The following is an 18,159-nucleotide window of genomic DNA, read 5'->3' as shown; positions in this document are numbered from 1 at the left end:
CAAATTCAAAGTCTTTAATGGTCTGAAATTTTAGCATAGTGCTCATCTCAGATTTTCAGATTAGGGATATGTAGCCTGTAGCACTATTAGAAACAGCTGGCATCTATTTGTAATAGTCCCCCAGGCTAGAGTGGGAAGCACATTAATGAATATGTGTCTCAGGTGAAATATCACAATGTAACAGAAACCTGATTGTCGTCGCTGGCAGTCAGGGTGAGTAAAGCAGCTAGCTCAGAGCTCACGTGTTTCCAACAACTATCGCTGAGTGAAAAATGAGTAGATGGGTGGGCACTGGTTATAAAAGTCAAGTTCCAGCCACACAGTCACCAAAATAACTCTTTGGAGTTCACATATAAAACTAGATTACAACCAGAAACTCTGCTTTTAAGCCTCTACTACAATTTATTACCTACATGTCCTCAGGCAAAGTAGCCATGTTCACTCATCGTTCATTTCTTTATCTGTAAAACTTAAGCTCCATTCATCCACATCCAGGTTGCTGTGAGCATTAAAGTAAGCTTGTAAATGATGCATCCCCTTGGCTGGCACCCAGTGATCATTTGATATGGGGTGGGTGTGGTGTGAAATGCTCCCCAATTGGCTCCTGTGTCTGAATGCTTGGCTCCAGCTGTCTACACTGTTTTGGAACACTGTAGAACCCGTAGGAGGTAGAGCCTCACTGGAGAGAATGAGTCACAGGGGATGGGGTGGGGGCGTGAAGTTTTGAGTCCAGGACCCACTTCCTGTCGGCTAACTCTGATTCCTGGCTGCAGACACATGGATTGTGTCCCCTTCAAACTGTGAGCCAAAATAAACCTGACTTTCTTCAGTTGGTTCTAGACAAGTATTTAGTCACAACACGGAGAAAACCATGAAGCAATAGAGTGACTATTATCCTTGTGATACTTATGACCCTCTCTCTATTGGTGGCAAATACACAGAGTGGCAGGTCGAAATTTGTAATGAACTCTCATCACACTGCCTTTCTGGTCAACCTCCCACAGTCAAAGCCAAATCAGCTGTGGAAACTCACACTTCTTTTCCATCCCACCGTCTCTGCTATGGGTCAGACTCTGAGCATCTTTTAGCTTGACCGTGGCCAGACACAGCCCTCTGATCTGCCAGTCAGTTTCCAAACCGACTCTCAAAGGAAACCCTTTCTAAGGAGCGTTAGCCATCTTTATAAACATCCTAAACTTCGACTGTCTTGGCTGCATCTTTCAAATTGCTCTCCCGCTAAAACAGTTGCTAACTCTTGAAACTGACATCCGCAAATGATTTACAGCCTGATCCTGATCCTTCCTTCAGACCAAGCAGGTCCCGTATTCCTGCACAAGCATTAAGCCTAGGGGATTTTTTTTATCCAGCTTTAGATTGGTAGACTTCCTAATGAAAAGAAATGGAAGTGCAGAATGAGCTTTCTTAGATCATCTCTCTTTCATCACCTGCAACACCCCATCTTGGTTGAGATTCGCTTACAATAAGAAGTGATTTTCCATACATCTTGCCCACGTGTGATATTTAACACTTAAAAGTTCTCACTAACTCTGTCTCTCTCTTTGTCTTAAGCATGATATCTTTTTGGGGGGAACTTCTCTTGTAATGGCATATACTTATTTCCCCGGCTAGTGCTTTGAGTGTGAGGGACAGAAAAATATCATTGATGTGTCATCTTTTGCTCTTCCATTACTGGACCAGCAGAGTCCGTCAAAGAGCCTGAAAAGAGACATTGAGTTAGAACTAGTGTTTCCTGTTTCTTTTAGGCTTCTGATTGTTCCTGAGTGCACCGAAGGCAAAGGAGTTAGAACAGCACAAAGCCCTTCCTCTCTCCTTGTTGTAGGGTGGCTCTTAGTCTGGAAGACACTGGCAGAACATTTGTGCTAAGGAACCATCCACATCAATCTGGCTGCCCTCAGCTTCATCACACTGCTATGAGGATTGACGACTTCCAACTGAGTCCTGCTAAGTGACACACCTAGTGGCCCTCAGGTCCACTAGGATGGCTCTCCAGACCACATTGCTTACCTGAGATATCACACAACTGTGTTAGATCCTTCATGCTTAGACAGTAACCTTTCAGGGTTAAAGAGCTGACAGACCTGAGCATGGCCGGTTAATATCTTGGCATCTCAGAGACAAGGTCAATATTAAGTCTATCTTTGGGTCGAGTTGCTGTCTTTCAAGGTAGTGCATAGAAGCCTAACAGTTCCTCATCTTCAGCTTCCCTTGGCTTTGTATTTCTTATTCTTACGATGGAATCTGACCTTCTTTTAGTTGTTTTTCAGAATCCATCTCACGTCACTTCCCTCCACTGATTTCTTACGAGTAGCCCAGCAACCCTCTATCATGTGAGTGATAGTTTAATTTCCCACCACCCTGAGAAACTCCTTAGTGAAAGTATCTAGTTAAGTGTGACTCCAGAAAGTTCACCTAGGTGCAAAATGAGTCTTGCCATTGCCATATGTTTTGCCTCACAATCCAAGTTATGAAAAAAAAATCTCAGGCTTTCATTGTATCAAGTCACCTAAAGTAGGTCTGGCGTCCTCCATGGCTCATCTTCTAAGTGATCTTAGTCTCATTTATATGTTCTGGGTATCCACATTAACAAACAAATAAACAAACAGGCACAGTGAGGCACTGTAGTGGATGTAAACATGTTTTTGTTTTGATCCCAAGTATGCGCGATGTAAAACAGCTTTGTGTGAGGGTGTGTAGTGTTTGTCTGCTGGAAACAGACTTGTGAGGGGACACGTGGTGTTTGTCCACTGGAAGAGGAACTGCCTCTTGCAGGGGCATGGTCTTTGCCAACTGATAAACATCCTAGTACAGACTATAAGTCAAAACAAAAGGCTTGGCTTTTTGGTTTTAGCATCGCTTCCTATCATTTGTCTGTCCATCACTTTGCTTTGAGATGCTCCTAGAAAGAAATGCCCAGAGACGGCTTTGAGGTTCTGGGTCACGCTGCTGCTCCAGCTTCCGGCTGCTGCGGTTGCAGTCACCTTTGCTGAATTGCTGGTTTTGTTCTTTGATGGGTCTGCTGAAATCCTGACTATGAAGAGTGGAATCTCTCCAAGGAACTAAGTCTAAGAAGGTTTCCTGTTCCGATTGACCTCTTTTCTGCCCTATCTAGGGTAGGTAGATTGGAAAGAAGGCATAAACGTTAAAGAACTGCAAATAAAGTAGGTTTGAAAAAGTTCAAAGCCTACAAGGCACCTACATTCAATCCCATCACTGCAGAGTCAGAGACAAGGAGATCCCTGGGGCTTGAACTGAGGCGGGCTACCAGAGGTTGGCCTATGGCTTCCGTATGCACAGGAGCATACACGCACATGAGCAGCCTCATTCACTGAGATACATAGACCCCAAAGAGTGAAGAAACAGGTCCCCCATCTTCATTAGGTGCTTGTCAGAGCCCCACTGCTAACAATTTTATTCAGGAGAAGAGCTTAGGTCAAATTATATCTGTGTGAATCTTGATCGTGGGGAACTTTGGCCCCAGCTTCTGGGGCACAGCCACTGCTTTTCACTGCATTTGTTCTCTCTGCTCTGAAAGGCCTCTTGTCACCTGTACCCTGGTGCTCTGAGGGAGCCCTGAAGTGGGGTGGCTGACTGTCTCTTGTTTATGAAAAAAACAAAACAAAACAAAACCACCACGACCACGACCACCACCACCATCAACAAACATTGCATTAGTTCCTTTCCCAATCTTAGTGGATCCTTCAAATACATTCCCAGCCACAGTCTGGCCTGTCTTTGTACTCCACATCCAAGGTACTGTTTATTTCTGTACCCCAAACAAAAGCCTTTGTGCTCGGCTGCATCTGGAGCCTGTGTCAGTGGTGGCTCTGGGTCCTACAGTGTGTGTCACCAGTTCCTCAGCCCTTTGGAAAACGCTTCTTCTGCCTGTTTTCTACCTCACATAACATGAAAGACACAGAAATAAACACAGCAACAGACCATGGTCTGTTTATAAAGTGCAGACTCAGTTTGTGATCCGAAGAAAGAATATCAGAATTCATAAAAGATTTACCTGTGTTATCCTTCTTTTGTCCACAAGTTTGTTTTGATATATATAAAAAAATAATGCTGCTTGTATCTCTTGCTTAAATGTCCTAAGGCCGATTCATAAGTATACATTTTTATGATGTGAAGCGTGGTTTAATATCTTATGCCCCCTGAATAGCACACACACACACACACACACACACACACACAAACACACACACACACACACACAAACACACACACACCCCAAAGCTAACATTATAGACTGTTTCAATGTTCAAAAATTTTCCTTATACTGAGTTCTCCCCTCCCATCAAATAAATGAATAATAATAATTAATAATAAAAGAAGTGATAGGAATTTGACAGAGTCAGGAGGACGAGAGCACATTTGTATTGCAAAGATCAGACAGGCACATATTGTGTAATATGTACAGATGAGCCCCCTAATCCTGCCTTCTATGCAATGCTCACATCTGAACAAAAGAAGAAAGCAGTGCCATGTGGTTGCTTAGGTTTGCTGTGCTATCCACCGGCCTTGAAAAGATAAATGGAATATTTCTTTTAAGAATTTTTTTTGTCATGCTGATATGACCATAGTTAATTTTGTTTATACATCATAGTTAAGTTCTGTGAGTACATGAATACAACACACACACACACACACACACACACACACACACACACACACACACAAATTCTCATAGATATTCATCTCAGTGCACTACTGTTTTATTTGTGAGAAAGGTCTAACTATATAGCCTGGCTGTCCTGGACCTTGCTGTGTAGACCAGACCTGCCATAAGCTTATTGAGATCTGCCTGCCTCTGCCTCCTGAGTGCTAGGATTATAGATGTGTGCCATGAACTTGGTGTGCCCTGGTGGGCTTGTAAGGGAGGGGCCTCCCTTTTCTCAGGGAAAGGGATAAGAGGGTGGAAGAATAGGACCAAGGAGAAGAGGCGGGAGGGGGCTGTGATCTGTGATCGCGATGTAAAATGAATAAATTTAATTAAAAACAAAAAAAAATGTGTGTGCCATCACACCTAGCTACCATTTTTATTACTTTGTCTTTCTATTTTTTCTCTCTACATATATACAGTGACATACATAAATATGTGTGTATATGTGCATTTAAGCATTGTGTATGTGTATATGCATATATATGAATATAAATACATACACATGTTAGATAAACTGATTAGAGTAAAACTGATCCAGAGTCCTCGGTTTCACTGGATGTCTGCTCATGTAGACAAGGGGGGGCTCCTCCCCCTATATATGTAGAGCCATTCTTCATTCTTATGTTTTGTTTTAAGATTTTAAGTCAACTTCAGTAATTTCTTTGCATAGTCAGGGTTTTTTGTTGTTGTTGTTGTTGTTGTTGTTTTGGTTTTGGTTTTTGGTTTTTTTGAAACCAGGTTTGTCTGTGTAGCCTTGGCTGTCCTGGACTCCCTTTGTAGACCAAGTTGGCCTTGAACTCACAGCGATCCACCTGCCTCTGCCTCCCCAGTGCTGGGATTAAAGGCATGCGCCACCACACCTGGCCTCACAGTCAGCTTTTACTATGATCATGCAAGGCATTATAAGAAGAAAGGAGCAAAAAGGGAAAGGAGAAGGAGGAGGAATAGGGGAGGAGGCAAAAAGAGAATTAAAACAACACTGGGCTGAAGAAACAGCTCAGTGAGTTCAGTGCTGCAGGTGTGATCCCTAGCAGCCACGGAAAAAGCCCAGGAGATGACTGTAGGTGTTGGTCCTACAGAAAGAACTACAGGCAACTAAGGAAAGCGGACAGCATCAAACAGCCTTCCCCAGGGACGCGCACACCCATTGGCTCGCCAGTACCAAAAGGTCAGCCCTGAAAACACACACATAAGTAGCATTATTACCAGCGGAGCAGGTTGTATATGGTAGGGGAAAATATGTAATGATAGTTAATGAAAGACCAGGCCGTGAATTTAAAGAGATCAAGGGGAGGTATATGGGAATCTTAGGAGGGGCAAGGAAAGGGAAGGGAGAGACGATATTGTTATTAATCTCAAAATAAAAGAAATATTATTTAAAAGCCAGATGCGTTGGGCATGTACCTGCAATCTCAGTGCTATGGAGGCAGAGACAGGGAGAATCCCCGCTCCCACGCCCGCTAAGCCCCTGAAGAGTTAAGTGGGGAAGTGGATGGCAGTGCAGAAGGCAGAGGCTGACTGGAAGTGTAGAGCAAGGGAGAGGGGACAGCATGGTCTGGTGCTTTGTCAAATTCAGATGTTAATTTCCTTCTCATTTCTTTTTAATTTTTCATTCGTTTTCTTTGCATCCTGATTGTAGCCCTTCCTCCCTCATTGCCTCCTGATCCCACCCTCCCTTCCTCATCCCCCTCCCTCCCTCCCTCCCTCCCTTCCTCCTTTAGTACTCAGTAAGGGAAGCCCGCCTCCCCTAACAGTCTGTTAAGCCTCATCTGGACTGCCTGTGTCTTCTTCCTCTGTGGCCTGGCGAGGCCACCCCACCAGGGTGATCAGTGTGTGTGGGCTAGAGTTCACCTTAGAAGTGTCTCTACTCCCCATATTATGGGACCCACAAGGAGACTGCGCTGCCTATCTACTGCATCTGAGCAGAGGGTCTAGGTCCTCACCATGCATGGTCCTTGGTTGGTGCCTCAGCCCCTGCAGCACTCCCTCCTCTGGCCGGATTTGTTGGCTCATTCATCTCCTTGTGGCGCTCCTCACTCCTCCAGGTTCTTCTATTCCCTAACTCTTCCACGAGGCTCCCTGCCCTTCACCCGGAAGTTTGGCTGTGTGCCTCAGCATCTGATTGGCTCCCCTGCTGGGTGGAGTCTTTCAGAGGACCTCTATGGTAGGCTCCCTTCCTGTTCCTTGTGTCAATTGCTTTCATTGTCTATTCTATTTGTCTTTCTGAATGAGAATTAGGCATTCTCCCTAGGGTCCTCCTTGTTATTTATTTTCTTTATGTCTGTGTATTGTAGTGTGGTTATTCTGTATTATTTGGCTAATATCTGCATATAAGTGAGTATATACCATGTGTGTCAAGTTACAGCGCATGCTGGCAAGGATGTTGAGAAAGGGGAACACTCCTCCGCTGCTGGTGGGAATGCAAACTTGTAAAGCCACATTGGAAATCAATCTGGTGCTTTCTCAGATAATTGGGAATAGTTCTTCCTCGGACCCAGCCATACCACTCCTAGGCATATATCCAAAAGATGCTCCACCACACGACAAGGATGTTTAGTCAACTATGTTCATAGCAGCTTTATTTGTAATAGCCAGAATCTGGAAGCAACCTAGATATTCCTCAGCCAAAGAATGGATAAAGAAACCGTGGCACATTTACACAATGGAATACTATTCAGCTATTAACAACAAGGAAATCTTGAAATTTGCAGGCAAATGGCAAGAACGAGAAATGATCATCCTGAGTGAGGTAACCCAGGCCCAGAAAGATAGATGTTAATTTCTTGCCTCCCCCACCCCCACCCCTGGATTCGTACTGTTCTACAAGCAGCCCTCCATATATACCAAAATGATACTGTGTAAACTTGCCTCCAAAATTATCCCCGATTGGCTAAACATAGTTGCCTACACACCTGGGCAGGGCAGAAGTTAGGTAGGCATGATCAAGGTTTGTAAGCTTGGAGAAAGTAGCGGATCACAGGGAGGAGAGGAAGGCAGTGGGACCACCAAGGGTTAGCATAGAGAGGACCACATGGCCGGATAGATGGTGTTAGGGAAAAGCAGCGCAGATGAAGAGCAGAAGCAAGTGTTTATGGAATCATGGATGGGAAGCAGCCTATATAAGAATGGTTAAGGCAAATGGCATGGGATGTGGGCCTGGGAGGTAACAAGGTAGTTCAGGGGTTACTAGCTGCCTGGCCCCAGGTAAAATAAAGCTTATCTGAAATTTATCAGTGCTTGTGTCTTTTATTGTTTGGTAGGAGGTTAAAAAAAATTGAGGTAATAATTACAGGATTTTAAACATACATTATTAACCATTTATATTTACTACAACAGATAAATACCACCGTGAACTCAGGAAGAGCCATAGTGAAACCTCCTATTTTATAAGCTTTCTTGGAAATGCAGGAACTTCCATCATTTTTGCCTGATCACGCTCCCTGGAGTTCATTTTGGAATCAATTAATATCGCTTTATACAAAGTCATGGTTGTTTTGTTTGGGGATGACTAACATCGGAACCATTTTATCACCCGTCTAGACAGCAGCCCATGGTCAGTAAGCCGGAGATCTTCCCGAGTGACTGCTGCACAGCATGGCTGCAGTTAGTGTCTTCGGGATGGCGTTTATAGAACTGCTGATTTTCATAGGAGCTGCCTGGGATTCCTCCCCGAATGAGCGGCTGCTGCTCTAGATGAGCCTTGCCCAGATTTGACCAGCTCACGTTAAAATACAGAAGCACGGGTTGAATAAGAATAAAACTGAGGGGAGCTAAAGGCTAGTGGGTAGCGTTTTGTTGTTGCGATAGCAGATACAGTTAATCTTACATTTCTCAGTGCAATCTCCTGGTCTGATATATCTGTTATGAGTGCTTTGTTATAGGCAAGAGGTGATCACGTGACACATTAAGTCTAATTTGCTGTACAGATCAGATCATGGCAAACAAATTAGCCCTTGTTCTCCAGATTACTGGTGACCTTTCACTAAATACATGGATTGGCATGAAGGGCTTGTACTTTACACTTTTTATTAATTAGTAGCATTAAATATAGTTAATTAGAGTTACCCTAGATGGGGTGACAGTGTTCTCCCCAAAGTAGCTGACAGCCAAACAAAAAGCCTACTTCAAGGCATGTTGTGTCCTCCCCCTTAGTTTTGTAGGCCTGGGTGGTCCAAGAGATCCCTCCAAACATTATAGCTAATAGTCATGGCTCCTGGTTCCTGTCCAAACTTGATTGACAATGGCCAAGTTTAAATGCTAATGTAGTTACATTTGGAAGCTGAGAAAGAAATAGAAAGTGGTGACTGGGTCAGTATATCCGATAGAGCTGGAAATACAGCATTGAGAGGAGTGGAGCGTAAAGAAACAGGTGACTCATGCCAGAGAACTCTAGCATTCCTCAGAAGTTGCCCACCACATTCCAGGGCTAATGCCTGCCTCAGACCATGCCAGCTTTGAATCCCCATGACCTCATACTCAGAGCTGTAAAAGGGCAGCAACTGTTGTAAGTAAAGGAAACACATGGAATGCAATCTCAGAACCAAATGTGGTATCACATGTGCCTTGCAATGAGACATCTGAACAGGTGCCAGTGCGGCTGACTCCAGGAACACCAGTCAGCAGGGCTCTCAGCTGAGACCCTGAGGTACTCGAGCACAGCGTGACAGGCAGGCAAGAGTCACAGCTGTCACTTGAAGCTTCACGCCATGGCTTCTCCCTGATTGACAGGGCTCTGAGTGATGCCTTGTGGGTCTGCTGTCGTGTGGCATGTTCACGTCCCTTCTGTTGTGAGTGCTTTACAAAGATGATCTGGCTAACTTTCATGAAGATGACCTGCAAGACACCAAACAAGTAGCAGCTGCTTTCTGTCAGCTCAAGAGAAAGTAATACTTGAGCAGTGAAGAGCAGGGTGACTCTGATACAACCCAAATGTGACTGAAGTTGAGAAGGTCATCATGAATCCACTTCATTGAGTAATCTTTTATGTTAAGGACCAAGTTAAGTTCTGAGCTTGGAAGAACAAATCAGATAAAGCTTGACACTGTGACACTGCCACACTGTACAGGAAATATATACGCTCAAAAACTGCATAAGAAGAGGTATACAAAAGGCAGAGTGAAACACATAGGAACTGGGAAGACAGCCTTTGGTTGTAATCTCTGCCTTTAGTTTGGAGTGGGGTTGTGAATTTTCTCTATGGCTGCCGCGTGTGTTCCGGTGAGATAGGAAGGAAGAAGAGACTTCTGGCATCAAGAGTGGTTAGAATTCTCATGTTGGTTTTGACCTTTGCGTCAAGTATTGTATCATGTTTACTGGATCTGTTCTTCATGTGTCGTGTTTAATGATTAGAATATGTCCCACCATCTCCTTGCATGCCTAGCATGAAGTCAATTTGATCACAATGTGAGCCTTTCAGTGTTATGAATTCAAGGGTCTTTTGAGCTTATATGCATAGCATTCTCTTCTTATGCTTTTTCTAGCTTTTGGTGTCAGTAATACTGTGGATGAATGTGGAAGCATCCTTTCTTTCTCATTCATAGAACTGCTGGAGGCACACTGATGTTAGTTCTTCTCCACAGTCTGGTCTTGGTCTTGGTCCATGGTCTTGGTGTGTCTTTGGTTTGGGTTTTATCATGGCTTTAGTCACACCACTCCCTGAATCCGCCTTTTGTAGAAGCTCTTCGTTGAAATTTGGTAGGGCATATGTATCTACAAACTCTTCCATTTCCTGCAAATTATTTGAATTTTCAAGATAATCTTTAATAATTTTGTAGCTTTGGGTAATATTTGCTCTTCTACCTGCCATTTGTTTCTCATAATATAATTATGAATTTGGGTCTCTTTTTCCTTCCCTTTGGCTAGCCTAGATAAGAGGTTGTCTATCTTGAATGTTCTTTAGTCCTCAAACAGGATTGTGTAGCTGGGACAATATGCCAATTATAATTTGAATTTCTGAGCTGGCCATGACTGTGTGTGTGTGTGTGCGTGTATGTGTGTGTGTGTGCGCGCACACATGCACATGTGCACATGCATGCACATGTCTGTCTGTGTATCTTTCTCTACCTCATTTTGTTGTTGTGTTTTGTGTTTTTAAACAGGGTCTCTCACTCAACTTGGAACTTGTTGACACAGACAGACTGTCTGGCTAGTGAGCCCCCATGACATCCCCCATCCCAGTTTGATTAGCAGTACCAGGATTACAAGCATGTGCTACTATACCCATGTTTTACATAGGTGTTAGAAATCCTCACTTGGGACCTCTTGCTTTTACATCAAGCAGTCTAACCATTGAGCTGTCTCCCCAGCCCTAGACAAAAATCTTATGAAAAGAAAACACTGTAGGGAATAATTTGACAACTGCTTTTACCACCACTCTATGCCCCAAGACCCAAATATATCATGTCAGTCATGTATTAAACAATCTCATCCTTGTATGTCTACAAAGATGCTATTTCCAAGTAAACTTGCATTCTTAGATGCTGGGAATTAGAACAGTTTTGTTTGGAGGAGACCACAATTCACCCTATCATGAATGTGACCAGCAGAAGTGACATTAGGATGTGAGCATCACCTACAACTGAAAATGTTCTCACACACGCATCCATCATGGTCACAATTATTATTTTTTCTTCTTCTTTATACAGTTTCTCTTTAGAACAGGGCTGGCGAGCTACCATAGTCCACAGCCTTTATCTTGGTGTCAAACAGATTAGAGACATCTAATGATGGTGGTTGGTTCTGATCATGTGCTGTGTGAGTTCATATGTAACAAGAAGACCAGATCTACCCAGGTACATAAATGTACACATATAAAATTCTACACAGTGGAAATTGTGCAGAAAGGCCGATAAAAGGCTTCACATTCACGGATGCCCCCATAGGGTCTAGATTAAGGTTTACAGCTTTGATGGTCAATGTTATCTCGACAGTATGTCTTGTGCCCATAGTTTCGCCTGCTCTATCACACTTGTATGTGCAGAACTTGTAAAATGATGCCTTGATTTATGTTTACATTGTGAGGCGATTGGATCAAGTTCATTATTCATCTTTTATCTCATCTTACCACACATAGTTATATTCCAAGGGCTCAGAAAATGCACATACATTTTAAATATCCCCCTTCCCTGTTCTGTTTTTTAGTTAGGATATATTTGTTGAAGAAATTCTTTAGGACGTGAAAACCTATACGAAAGAAAAAACAAACAAACAAACTAATGACATATAATTCAATTCAATTACCTAAATCTCACTTGCTTTGTTTAACTTTTAGAATATAGTTTCTTTAGTCTTTGGACATATACAGAGTATAGTGGCTTGAATTTTGTCTCTAAAAAAGGCTGAAATCTATTTTCATCATGATGGTGGGACCTTTAAGAGTCAATTTGGTCAAAATGGACTAAGATATATAGTGTTTCCATTTTTGGTTTTGCACAAAGCTATAGTAGATTGGACCAAGAGGCAGTGAACCGTAGCCTGTAGGCCAATCAGGTGAATCTACCCCAGGATTTGGTTTTATGGGTCGCATTCCTTTAGGCTTAGGCCCTTCCTTCCTTCCTTCCTTCCTTCCTTCCTTCCTTCCCTCCCTCTCTCCTTCTTTCCTTCCTTCCCTTTCTCATTCCTTGCTTCCCTCTCTCCTTCCTTCTTTCCTTCCTTCCCTCCCTTTCTTCCTCTCTCTCTCCTTCCTTCTTTCTTTCCTTCTTTCCCTCTATCTCTTCCTTCCTTCCTTCCTTCCTTCCTTCCTTCCTTCCTTCCTTCCTTCCTCCCTCCCTCTCTCCCTTTCTTCTTCTTTCCACCATTTGCTTTCTTTCCTTCCACTTTTCTAGAAGACAGTGGGTTGTATGACACGACAACAAAATACCCGAACCCCTTCTATCCCTGACTTCCTTCATTCTCTTCTTGCTTCCTCCCTTCCTGCCTCTTTTCTTTGTATGGCTCTGGGAACTGAATCTAAGGCTTCTTGCATGCTAGATAAAGTCTTTACTGTAGCTCTCTTTCTTTTAACTCTACTTTATTTGGGGTGTTTAGCCCTCAACCTCCCTTCCAACCTCCCAACTCTATGTAGGAGAAAGAAGGTTAGTAGAGAGAGGGGCCCCCTTTACTTCTCCTTGTTATTTAGTGTCAGTTGGGTCAATATGGGCTATTCCTGTTTCTGTCTACAGCAGACACAGCCAGCAGTCTCCTCCTAGCTGCCGAGCCCTGAAGCGTTGCTCTCCATCTGTCTGCTCCAAACTGCGATACTGTCCATCTCTGGTCCCTTCAAACTGCTACAAACCACAGGCCAACTCCACACACCACACCACACTCTCTCTGTGCTCTTATTTATAATCTCAGAGCCCTAAACCATGCCCCTCTCTGTGCTGCCCGAGGAAGGCCATTACCAACTGGCAAAAGCCATGCCCCTCATGAGACAATTAACAGGTGTGGACAAGCTAAAGCTCAAACTAAAAATCCCACACCTGGGATTAGAACAAAAACATATTTACATAACACAACTGAGTTTACAAAGAAAACAAAACTTCCATTACACTCTACCAGTGAGCTAGCTACAACTCCAGCCCATATGAATTATGTACTATAGGATATCTCTTCAGAAGTGCGCGCTGTAGCTCAGAATGGTCTCTCACTCACGGTGTAGGACAAATCTTGCCTAGAACTTGCTGCTGTCTTCCTGCTTCTACCCTCCCCCAAGTGCTGAGATTATATACATGAGCCACCAAATTGTTTCAAAAGTGAAATTATATCATATTTCTTGCATATTTGTGTGTGTGTGTGTATGTGTGTGTGTGTGTGTGTGTGTGTGTGTGTGTGTGTGTGTGTACATATATGTCTGGAGATCAGAGGACAACCATGGCTATTGTTCTATAAGTAGTAACCATATCTATATACACATATATGTTTATATGTCTTTGCTGAATTTTTTGACAACTTGACACAACATGGGAAGAGGGAGTATCAGTTGAGATAATGAATGGTTCTATATTATTTTTCATGAGGCAAGTCTCTAGTGCATTTTCTTGTGCACTGTATTACTTATGCATTTAATGTGGTTGGGCCTAGCTTACTGTCATTGGTGCCACCTCTGGCCTGGTGGTACTGAATGCTATAAGAAGGCAGGGTAAGAAAGCCATGGGGGCAAATTAAGTCAGTAAGGAACACTCATCCATAGCCTCTGCATCAGCTTCTGCATCACTGCTTTTGATGATGGACTATAATATCAAAGTGTGAGTGATGTCACCCTTTGCTCCCCAAGTTGCTTATGGTCGTGATATTTCATCACAGCACTAGAAACCTTAGATATGACACTATCTGATATCCCTCACTGGCCTGGAACTTCCCCAAGTAGGCAAGGTTGGCTGGCCAGCAGGTCCAAAGGATCCAGCTCTCTCTGCCTCTCCATCTCTGGGGATGCAACCGTGTACCAACCACATCTAGCTTTTCTATGTGGGTTCTGGGGATTGGCTATGTCCCCGGGGTTATATGGCCATGTCTCCATGACTAGTACTTGGTAGACTGCAGCGTCCGTTATGTCATATTTCTTAATTGGTACTTTTTCTCAAAAGTATGAAATCTACTTATTTTATTATTGGTTCAATACTGATTTGGAAATCACTTTTTATAAGATCTACTACTTTGAAAATATAGAAAGACAGAAGCCTGATCCCTGAATTATTAACCAGAATTTCCTGAGAATCAATACTCCAGCACACTTTCCAGTAGAGGAGAGTGACCAAAGGCCATTAGTGCTTGAATAAGCTGAGTTCAGCTGGAGCCAATTTGACATTCAAGTGGTCTGATATTTAGAAATTCCAGCTGTTTATCTTGACAGGTGTGTACGTAATAACGTATGATTGTTTAAAGTGATATGGCTGCCTCCTGGTCTCTGCAGACCTATTTCCCTGTGCTACAACATATTAAAATGAGCTCAATGACCTTGGAGAAACAACTATCTTCAGAGCAGATGTTGGCACACCAATGACCCCCAATAAAATCAATGGTGACCAGGCGTTCTCTAATTCCAATACCATTAGTAACCTGTCCTTTTATTTTTGCCTGAACAACAACAAGACGCTATTCTTAATACTTCCTTGTGGCTTTGGATGCTGAATAGGAGGTCCTGTTTTCTCAGAACACAAAGACGGAGGTGTCTGGTTCACCATCTCAGGTTTTTAGGTCCAAACTCATTGCTATTGGGAGAGCTGCGCTTGGGAAACCGTGGTCTGAAGAATTAGCGCAGAACAAGGTTAATGGTGTTGGCTTCCTTCTGGAAGTGGCTTCCTATGGATGGCTGAGGTTATCTTAGCAACATTTCCTCCCTCAGTCTGCGGCACAGGATCTGCACAAGATCTGCCAAGGGCAAGTGGGCAGACAGAACTAGACGTTTGGTCGGATGGCCTGAGTAATTGGTGCGTGACTGATCCTCCTGAGGTCCAGGATGTGTTGAACTGCTTTGCAAGGCTGCTGCTGCAGCAGAGGAGGCAAATTGTACTTGGTCAAAGGAGGCAAGGTTCCAAATGCAGACCTGAGTCTTTTGAGCAGCAGTGTCTACTGGGGGAGACTCTAGTCCTGCTGAGGAAACTTCTAGTTCCTATCTTGGGTAGAGACAGCACCTCCAGTTCCTGAGTCATCACATCATATTTCCTGAGTCCCAGTAAGCCTTGATATGCTTACTTCCCTTCTCATTCTTAGGGTATAGAAAACATGTCTTAGGCGAGTTTTCTTCAAGGCAGCATATAGGAAGTCATCTGTTCCTTCCATCCTGAAAACTCATCCAGGTGTCTCGTAGCTGTATGCATAGCTCTCACTGGTGACTCTAAATTGTGACCAATCCTTGAGATCTCAAAAGTCACCAAGGAAACCAGGGTTGGTGACCATCATATGTGAGACAACAGATGCAAATATTGCCTTTACTTTGCATCTTTTTCAGCGTCTGCCGCTGTCCCTTGCTTTTCCGGTACCTTCTGAGTTCACTTACTCATCTCTGTTTACTGTTAGCACCCAAAACCTCTCTGTGAGGGCAAGCAGAGCATACAGTAGTTCCCCAAACATGTATGTCATTGCTGTAAGCAAGAGGAATCTAGGTCACTTTACTCAGGGTTCTACTTTGGTTTCTGTTACTGTGATGAAATGCTGACTACAACATTAGGAGAAAGGGCTCATTGCACATTGCAGTTTACAGTTAATTCATCACTGAAGGAAGCCAGGAGAAGAGCTGAAAGCTGCTTACGGGCTCCGCTGCAGCTTGCTCAGTTTGCATTCTACTGTAAGCCTGAAGCACGTGTTCAGAGGTGTCATTGAACACAGTGGGCTGGGCCTGCCCATAGCAACCATCAATCAAGACATGCCAGTCTGATGGAGACAGTTCCTCAGTTGAGGTCCCCTCTTTCCCTCTGTCCAGTGATGTCTTATTATTATTAGTTACATTTATTGACTTACTTGTGTGGCAGACAGAGACTTTTCCGAATCTCTTCTCCTCTTGCACCATGTGGGTCCTGGGCATTGAATTCAGGGTTTCAGTCTTGGCTGCAAGAACCTTTATCTTTTTGCTCTGACTGTGAGAAAAAGGGAAGACATCCGACCTTATATACCTAAAGATACAAGGTTAGTTAGTTCATGTCCCCAAAGAGACCTGCTGTCCTCTTGTTGGTTCTCGAAATGCAATCATCTTGCCAGGGAAGCTTTCATTATCTTTGGCTTGGACTAAGAAAATGGGCAAAGGGAGGAAGGGATGGGACGAGAAAGCAAGGGGTAACAGAGGTAGCTGATGTTCAAAGGCAGCCAAGGCTACATTGTCATGCACCTTGCAATGCACTAAAAGCATGGCAGGTGTCTCCTAAGCACACTCACTTATAAAGTGCATCTTATAAAGTACATCTTATCCAACACAGAAGAAAAATAATTCTCCGGGGCTTTAAAAGACATGGATGGCTTCATTCAAGAACTCAGAGATAAAGTGAACATTTCAATTTTTGGTGAATGACTTGTTTTGTTTGGGTTCACAAAGTCCATTTTCCCTCCAGACTGATGCTATTTTCATATAGAATCATCACACATCCAAGTGCAATTGCATAAATTGAGTCTGTATGCCTTACAGCAGTGTTTGTGTAGTAGCCTTTCAACTCAGAGACTGAGTTACTGGCCTTACCATAATCACAGGGGCTCAGCCACCTCCGCAAACAACCAGAACTCATTTTTTATCATCAAGAAATAAAATGACTGACCATCTGTGCTGCTGCAGTATAAGACTATGGAAAGGTAGAAAACCCGGAGAGGATAAGAAAACATAACTCACAGGCATCTACAAGTGATGCCTCCTGAATTTCACCAGTGTGGACTGCTTCCTTTCACATCTTCATCCTGTGTCTGTTCGGAATACCTATGTTGGAGCCATGTTTCCAAAGGACAGTTCATTCCCATATGGCATAGGGCAGAAGTTGTCTGCCATTCTGTTCCACTGGGAGTGAGTTGCAAAGGTAGTGTTTGAACTGACTCCTAGAGGGCTGGCATGATCTCTGTGTGAGGGGGCCATGGCAGTGATAACCCAAGGGGAAAGAGTCAGTGTGAATAGACAGGGAAGGATGAGTTTGGGAAACAGCAAGAAGCCTTTTATTGTTGAGGCATAGGGTCTCACCAGCCAGGCTGATGCTGTACAGGATACGGATGTAGAGGTTTGCTTTTGAAGATATTTTAATTAGGGAGAGCACAGCGGCGGGGTGGGGTGGGGGGACACCCAATATTAATATGGAGAGACATGATAGACAAATACAATGGTAGGTATAGATTGATAAAGTGATAAGTAGTTGATAAAAGGTAGCTGATGGATTGATGATAGGCTCATGAGATAGAATAGATGATATATAGTTAGATGATAGATAGATGAGATAGATATAGGTGATAGATTATATGCCAGAAGATGATAGATAGATTGTTGATGGATACATAGACAGGGGCATAAGATAAAGAGACAGCCCAAATTTAAAGCAGACGAGAGATGGGAGAAGGGGAGAAGATGGAAATGAGGGATGCTGTCTATTGCCATGATGAAGTGCCATGACCAAAAGCAACTTACAGAATAGTTTATTGTGGCTTACAGCCCTCGAGGGCTAGAGCCCAGAGTGGCCGGGAAGATGTGGCGTGCCATCAGGCACAGGAAGCTGGATGTCACATTGTTATCCACTCATAGGAAGCAGAATGAACAGAAAGTGGATCCAGGCTGGAAACCCTCAAAAGCCACCCCAGCGGCATTTCCTCCAACGGTGCCATGCCTCCTGAAGGCTTCAAAGTCTTCTCCAACAGCACTCCCAGCTCGACACTACACTTTCAGTCTGCGTGTCGCTGCCGATTGCCTTTGTTTGACTCTGTCATCATCGGGTGACATAGTTAGGGTTATTAGATATTTTGGATCATGTTGTTGGGGGGAAAAAAGAAGACATTTAAAAATAATTTTCTAGTCTACATTTGTAACCAGTTCAAAGTAA

Source organism: Acomys minous, assembly GCF_964271855.1.
Source record: "Acomys minous genome assembly, chromosome: 13".
NCBI lineage: Eukaryota > Metazoa > Chordata > Mammalia > Rodentia > Muridae > Acomys > Acomys minous.
The sequence above is the reverse complement of the archived record's forward strand: the minus strand, read 5'-3'. Positions refer to the sequence as shown.